This window comes from Malania oleifera, chromosome 7 (genome assembly GCF_029873635.1).
Source record: "Malania oleifera isolate guangnan ecotype guangnan chromosome 7, ASM2987363v1, whole genome shotgun sequence".
Classification (NCBI taxonomy): Eukaryota; Viridiplantae; Streptophyta; class Magnoliopsida; order Santalales; family Ximeniaceae; genus Malania; species Malania oleifera.
Window position 1 is genome coordinate 14,984,618 of NC_080423.1, and position 7,610 is coordinate 14,992,227.

At 29.4% G+C, this 7,610-nt stretch overlaps 1 long non-coding RNA gene across 1 annotated transcript; it reads left to right on the plus strand.

Annotated features, from left to right (window-relative positions):
• The first annotated feature begins 6,187 nt into the window (after positions 1–6,187).
• Positions 6,188–7,012, plus strand: LOC131159931 (uncharacterized). The gene is made up of 2 exons (XR_009137894.1): positions 6,188–6,283; positions 6,755–7,012. It is a non-coding gene; the product is annotated as an uncharacterized LOC131159931 (long non-coding RNA).
• Positions 7,013–7,610: the final 598 nt, after the last annotated feature.

The window sequence follows — 7,610 nt, forward strand, 5'->3', positions numbered from 1 at the left end:
TCACATAATTAAGGATACATGCCTGTATGGAAACTAAATATTCACATAATTAAGGATACATACCTATATGGAAACTAAATATTCACATAATTAAGGATACATACCTATACGGAAACTAAATATATACATTAATTAAGGGTATCTATCTGTATGGAAACTAAATATTCATATTAACTCCAAGATATCTACAACTATGGAAATATATATATATATATATATATATATATATATATTTACTAAGTCAAACAGGTTATAATTTTAACAAATTACGATGTTGGCATCAACAGATGATCCTCCGTGGAAGATTGGGGTAGATGGTTCTGTTGCGTCATCTTTGCTATACCCAGTGGAGTGATTTAGGCTTTGCTATCGAGGGGAGATTAGTGGAAAGTAGTTGCCCTCAAGCTTGATGTCAGTCAGTGTAGACGATCAGCTTCCCCATGCTTCAAGGGAGTCGAGTGACAACTCTGGATTTTAAGGGAACCGTCTGCCTTCTAGATTCATAGGCGCTGTGGAGGCGAGAACTTGGGTTTGCCTACGGGTCTCCGGGCCAGTGTAAGACTCCGGCTGCTAGTAATGGAGTGTTGACCTTTCCTTTGTTGGCGCCAACGGTGACATTCTTCCTTGGTACCATGTGTTCACCAATTGTAATTTTTTTGTTTGTTTGTTGTTGTTCTTGTTTTTTTTAAGGCCCTTTATATATATATATATATATATATATATATATATATATATATATATATATATATATATATATATATATTTTTTAAGGCCTTTTTTTTTTGCCTCCTCTTTTTTTTTTTAGGCTCTTTTTTTTTTAGCCTCCTTTTTTTCGAGGCTCTCTTTCTTTTTTAGTCTCTTTTTTTTTTTTAAAAAAAAAAAAAAAAAGGAAGAGATAAGAGGCAAAGTCATTCCATCGGGCGTGCCAAGAATTGTTTAATACAAATCTCGCACCCTTTGGATTTCGTAGGGTGACGAAGAATGGAAGAAAAAATAAAATAAAATATGAACTACAAAATTACATAGTAGAATGTAAATTAAATTTTTGTAGGTACGACCTTTGGTTTTTTCCTTTGATTAATCGTCCTTTGAGATTCCGTCGAGGGCTATAGTAGCTTGATCTCTGGTGGAGCAAATCTTGTTCGAGTCTTTACTTCAATGTCAAAGACGATCTTGTAGGCGAAGCTTTGATCATGAAGTTGGACTCTTTTTCTTTTTCTTTTTCTTTTTCTTTTTTTTTTTTGAGTGTGGTTCTTTTGACTTGACACTATTGTCCTTTGTATGGACATTGCGCTAAAGCAACTCCAACTTTAATCATGCGAGGTGATTTTTTTTTTTTTTAAGACAAAAGCAAGCCTTGAATTCTAACTATATTCCACAAGGCAAATTTTACTTTAAGGAACAAGCTTGCCTGGGACCCTTCACCCACAACATTGAGGTTAAATGACTACTTTCCAAACAAGCGCAAATTCCAAGTTTGTTACCTGACGAGATTTTTTAGCATTTTCTTGTAAAATGCTTCTCGTTCAGGCTTCAACACCACCTCGTCTATGTAACTATCATTGAAAGAGCCCAAGTAGAAGCAAATTTGTTTGGTTGCCCTCTCTCTCTCTCTCTCTCTCTCTGTATTTTTATTTTATTTTATTTTATGCTTGATCTCTCTGTTTTTTTTTTTTGCTCGTTGTCTATTGTGATGCCTTGGCTTGGTGAGAGGCCTGAGTATTTATAAGAAAAATCTAACCTCGTCGTAGTCATAAATCCGGCGAATTTTCAATTTTGGTGGTGACACTTTCGGTGAAAGTTGCAGATCCGGCGAGCTTTTCAATTTTAGCGGTGGCATTTTCAATATAAGTCATAGAATCGACGATCTCTTCAATTTTGGCGATGGTATTTCTCAATTTCAGTGATGGTGCTTTTGACGAAAGTTGTAGATCCGGCAGGCTTTTCAATTTTGGGGTTGATACTTTCGGCGAAAGATGCGGATTCAGGGAGTTTTTCAATTTTGGCGGTGGCTCTTTCAGCAAAAGTCACAGATCCAGCGAGCCTTTCAGTTTTGGCGGCGACTCTTTCGACAAAAATCGCAGATCCAATGAGCCTTTCAATTTTGGCGGTGGCTCTTTCGGCGAAAGTCGTAGATCTGGCGCTGAATTTTTGAAGTTTGTCCATATGTTTGTACTTTTGTACGCCTAAAGGACATATTTTTATACACATGCATTTTTTTGTCACTTGTACTCGTACAAAATGTATACATATGTATTTGAACTTTTATTTTATTATATTTATTTCTTTTTTCTTCTGAAATTTGAGTGTTTACACATTGATTTCATTTTTCCTTTGATTTCTTTACTACTTCAATTTCATTTCGGAAACCAAACAGAATTTTCAAATGCATTAATTTTTTTTTCTTGAAAATACATATCTATTTTAGTCACTTTACATATTTTTAGTGACCTTAGAATTTTTTTTATTAAACACGTGATCAATTTTTTTCTTTCAAATATCACCTTTTAATATTCAAATTTTTTTTCTAGAATTTCAATCAACTCTTTTTCCTTTTCAAAAGTTAGAAAAACATCAAACGAAATCTTAAAAATTTTGTTTGAGCTTTTGAAAAAATAACTTAACAGCTTCATTCACTTTTGTAATCTACGGAACACAGTTGTTTTCATTTGAAGATGTTATTATGAGTCCTTATTGTTATATGCCAAAAGTGATTATCATCTCAAACTTCATTGGCATTCCTGCATATCAATCTACATTCATTCCCACTTTGATTGATTAATTCTCAATAATTAAACAAAACCACTACATTATAATCCTCTAGAAAATATGCATTCAACACGGAATTCAAATCTAATTTCTTGAACTAAATTTTAATAGAGAACTATTTTCAACTCTTAGAAGCATAAATATTTGATAAAATTAACGAGCAATTAAATAAGGAAATAATATTTTTTTTATATTTAATTAATAACTCAAAATAAATAATATAATTTATTTTATACTAAAATAGAATTATTTAATTTAATTTTAACCTCTTGAGCATTAGTTTTTTGACATTTTCAATTTTTAGAAGGGATAAAATTGGAAATGACTCTCAATTTCTCACCAATTACTAAATCAAACATGTTTGTAAATTTGATTCTATTAAATGAATTTAAGAAAATTTAGAGTTACCGCCAAATTTTCTGGTATTTGATTAGTTCACTTATTAAGCAAACTAATTTAGAAATATATGACAATTGAATCATAGTAAAAAGATTTTGTAAATAATTTTTAGTTTTTTTAATTTTTTTAAGTTCTATGGGTATTTTTTATTTTAATTATATTTTGAATTCATGTGAACATTTTGTTTTAATTTTAATGAAATTGTATGGATAAGATAAATGATTTAATCCAAAAAGTTAATTCCATATATTAAAACATTCTTATAGGTCATCAAAACAATATAAAATCATAAAATCTAGTTTTCAGTTTTTTCACAAGTTGAAATTTGTCAACAGAAGTAGAATACTGAAAACCAATAAGGTAATATCTCCCTAGGTTTTGCATTTATGAAACCAATTAATGATATTCTCATAAATAAAGGGTTTGAAAGAAAACTTAGATTTTCCTTATTAATTTTCTTGACTTGTGAGTTATAAATTCTCTTAGGCAAACAACATTAATGCATATCTGCAGTATCTCAAACATGAAACATTTACAGAGGTAAAACAAATAAAGAACTTGGTTAAATAAATATTTATTTTTGTCCTTAAATCAAATAAAAATTACAAAATATTAATAAAATAATAAAAGTGTAACGTCTCGAACCCGACACTAGGACCCGGAATGTTATTTGAAATATACCTCTCGTACCATCTTGCGATATCCCGAACCCACCAAGTGGGGTTCAGGTGCCACGTGTTCCATTTACCTGAACCTACCTCTATATTAGTTACATAGCGGAAATAATAACAACTTCTCAATAATATATCAGAGTTTCTACATCTATATAATCTCAAGAGTATATACCAACATCTAGTATTCATGAATATTCACAACTCTGAAAATATAAATATATTACAACCCCAAAAATTATAACCAAAGTTTATACCCTCTCTTTCTTTCAAAAAATGTTATACCAGCCCCGAACTCACTAAGTTCAATGACACGAAGGTCCTGAAAAAGATAAAATTTAATTATTGGGTAAGACACATCTCAGTAAGGATAGAATACATTAAATCAGTGTGTGACAATCGTGAGGTTTAAGTACAACATATATATATATATATATATATATATATATATATATACATTATTTTCAAATGAAACCACAATTATGAAATCATTCTCTATTCCTACTCAATTTTACCAATGAGAGTTCCCAAGGATAGGGGTGATTACCCACCCATACAAGTAGTACCCCTCTGCTCTGACACCTTATGCAATTTATGGTTACAACGAAAGCATATTATGGCACTTGCCTCACTCAGTAAGCCATCAGATGAAGAGTTTATCTCGTACTCACACATTCACAGAAATGTTTATAAGCAGAAGTTCTCGAGAATTGGGAAGATTACGAGCTCATACAAGTAGCTTCTCTCTACCCTAATACGTTATGCAGTCTAATATAGCTACATCTGATACCTAAAATCACGGAAGGGAATTTGTCGATAGGGTTCGTCTAGAAAATATGCATTCAACACGGAATTCAAATCTAATTTATTGAACTAAATTTAAATAGAGATCTATTTTAATTATTTGGTATCTAATATCAAAATATGGACGCTTTTCAATTCTTACAAGCATAAATATTTGATAAAATTAACGAGCGATTAAATAAGGAAATAATATTTTTTTTGCTTAAATAATATAATTTATTTTATACTAAATAGAATTAATTATTTTAATTTTTAACCTCTTGAGCATTAGTTTTTGGTCATTTTCATTTTTTAGAAGGGACAAAAATGGAAATAACTCAATTTCTCGCTAATTACTAAATCAAACATGTTTGTAAATTGGACTCTATTAAATGAATTTAAGAAAATTTAGAGTTATTGCAAATTTTTTTGGTATTTGGGTAGTTCACTTATTAAGTAAACTAATATAGAAATATATGACAATTGAATATAGTATAAAGATTTTGTAAATAATTTTTATTTTTTTTATTTTTTTTAAAGTTCTACGGATATTTTTTATTTTAATTATATTTTGAATTCATGTGAACATGTTGTTTTAATTTTAATTAAATTGTATGGATAAGATAAATCATTTAATCCAAAAAGTTAATTCCCTATACTAAAACATTCTTATAGGCTATCAAAACAATATAAAATCATAAAACTAGTTTTTAGTTTTTTCGCAAGTTGAAATTCGTCAACAGAAGTAGAATACCGAAAACCTGGTAATATTCCCTAGGTTTTGCATTTATGAAACCAATTAATGATATTCTCATAAATAAAGGGTTTCAAAGAAAACTTAGATTTTCCTTATCAATTTTCAACTTAGATTTTCCTTCTCAATTTTCTTGACATGCGAGTTATAAATTCTCACAGGCAAACAACATCAATGCATATCTGCAGAATCCCAAACATGAAATATTTCTAGAGTTAAAACAAATAAAGAACTTGGTTAAATAAATATTTATTTTTTTCCTTAGATCAAATAAAAATTGAACAATGTGAATAAAATACTAAAAGTACTATAATAAAAAATTATAATATTTCAAATATTATAATAAAAACTTACTATAATTATTTTACTTAATTATTATATTTCAAAAATCACTTTACAAGAACAATCTTATATATATATGACAATTGAATTGTAGTAACAATATTTTGTAAATAACGTTTATTATTTTTTTAGTTTTATGGCTATTTGTTATTTTAATTATATTTTGAATTCATGTGAACATTTTGTTTTAATTTTAATAAAAATGTATGGATAAGATAAATGACTCAGCATAAGTAAAGTAAACAAATTAAGTGTGTTTTCATGATCTGCTTATTTATTATTTAAAAAGGAAAATTAAAAATAGAAATGAAACCAAACATGTCCTTGATATCTCCTTAGGTTTTGCTCTTATGAAACCAATTAATGATATTCCCATAAATAAAAGTTTTTGAAGAAAACTTAGACTTTCCGTGCAATTAAATTTTCTTTGCGGTTGACCTATAAATTCTCACAGGCAAAGGCAAACAACATCCACATATGCATATCTGCAGTATCCCAAACATGAAGACTCCATCCCCTCTTCTCGTGCTCCTTGTACTTGTCTTCGTAGCTTCAAGTACTCTAGGTAATCTCATTTTCCTTAATCCTTCCACGCATCCATGCTCGCATGCATGTATATATATTAGTAAACGTATCATGTGCATTGCACGTGATTGCACATGAATAATATTTTGTAAAATATTTTATAATTATTAATACAGCTTAGATTAGATATATTTATTTTCAAAAAAAAAATTACAAACAAATTGTCCTAATTTAGTTTACAAATATTAAAGTGCAAACATTTAAAATTACTCGTAAAAATTTATAATTCTTTTACCCCGAGTGTTTCTTGTGTCATACATTTTTCAAGATTAAAATTTGTTAAGTCTTTTAGTATATCTAATATGAACTAATATTTGTGTGCGTGCGTGCGCGTGTGTGTGGGTGCATGTTGTCATTTTAATTCTTTTTCCTTCTCATGGTTCAATATTTTCTTATTAATATTTGGAAACAAGAAATGATTCAATATTTTCTTGTCATTGTTTGGAAACAGGGGGTGTAGCTTTAAATGAATGCGTTGTCCGTACACCCTGCGATAACGGCTCATGCGACTCCTACTGCTTTTACAATAATGTTTATCATAGTCATGGCAAATGTCGCGACATTCAAACCTGTTGTTGTTATGGTTGAAGAAAATATTTTGATTGTGGAATAAGAATAAATAAAGGAGGAGGGATTGGACAATAATGTAATTATAATAAAAAAGAATAAATTTCTTTAGAGTTCATTATGAGACAAAGAAAATTGATTAATTCTTGTGTTGGAATTTTATATATATATATATATATATATATATATATATATATATATATATATATATCTGTGTGTGTGTGTGTGTGTGTATGATCTTCATGATCACATGGGGTATGTATGTCGTCGACACCCCAATTTTAACTAGATCACCCCAAAGAAGCCCGAAGAAATGAGATTTGGCTTCGAGCACTAAGCAACCCCGAGTTTCAAAATTAAGGTTTTAAAATTCCCAATGGAGTCCTTTGATTTCAGAAAATCAAGTCCATTAAAATGGCGCGCCTTAGTTTGGGATTTTCAAGATAGAGTCCCCTAGTTTTGGGACCTTTTCTTTTAACTGGTTTTCATAAATAGGTTAGTTGCAAAATTAGTCCTTCTTAGTTAAAATCCCATAATAAGTCTCCTTAATCATAGTCTGAGTTTTTTTTTTTTTTTTTGGTAAAATTGTTTGAGTTCAGGTTCTCCAACATTGGTTAATTCTAGAACCCTTTCATCAGTTTTAAGTCCTATAATTGTGTGTTCTTAAAATTTGGGATTGAAACTTTGCAAATTTCTAAATTTTGTTTTATCAAAACAAAAGCCCAATTTTGTTTTATCAA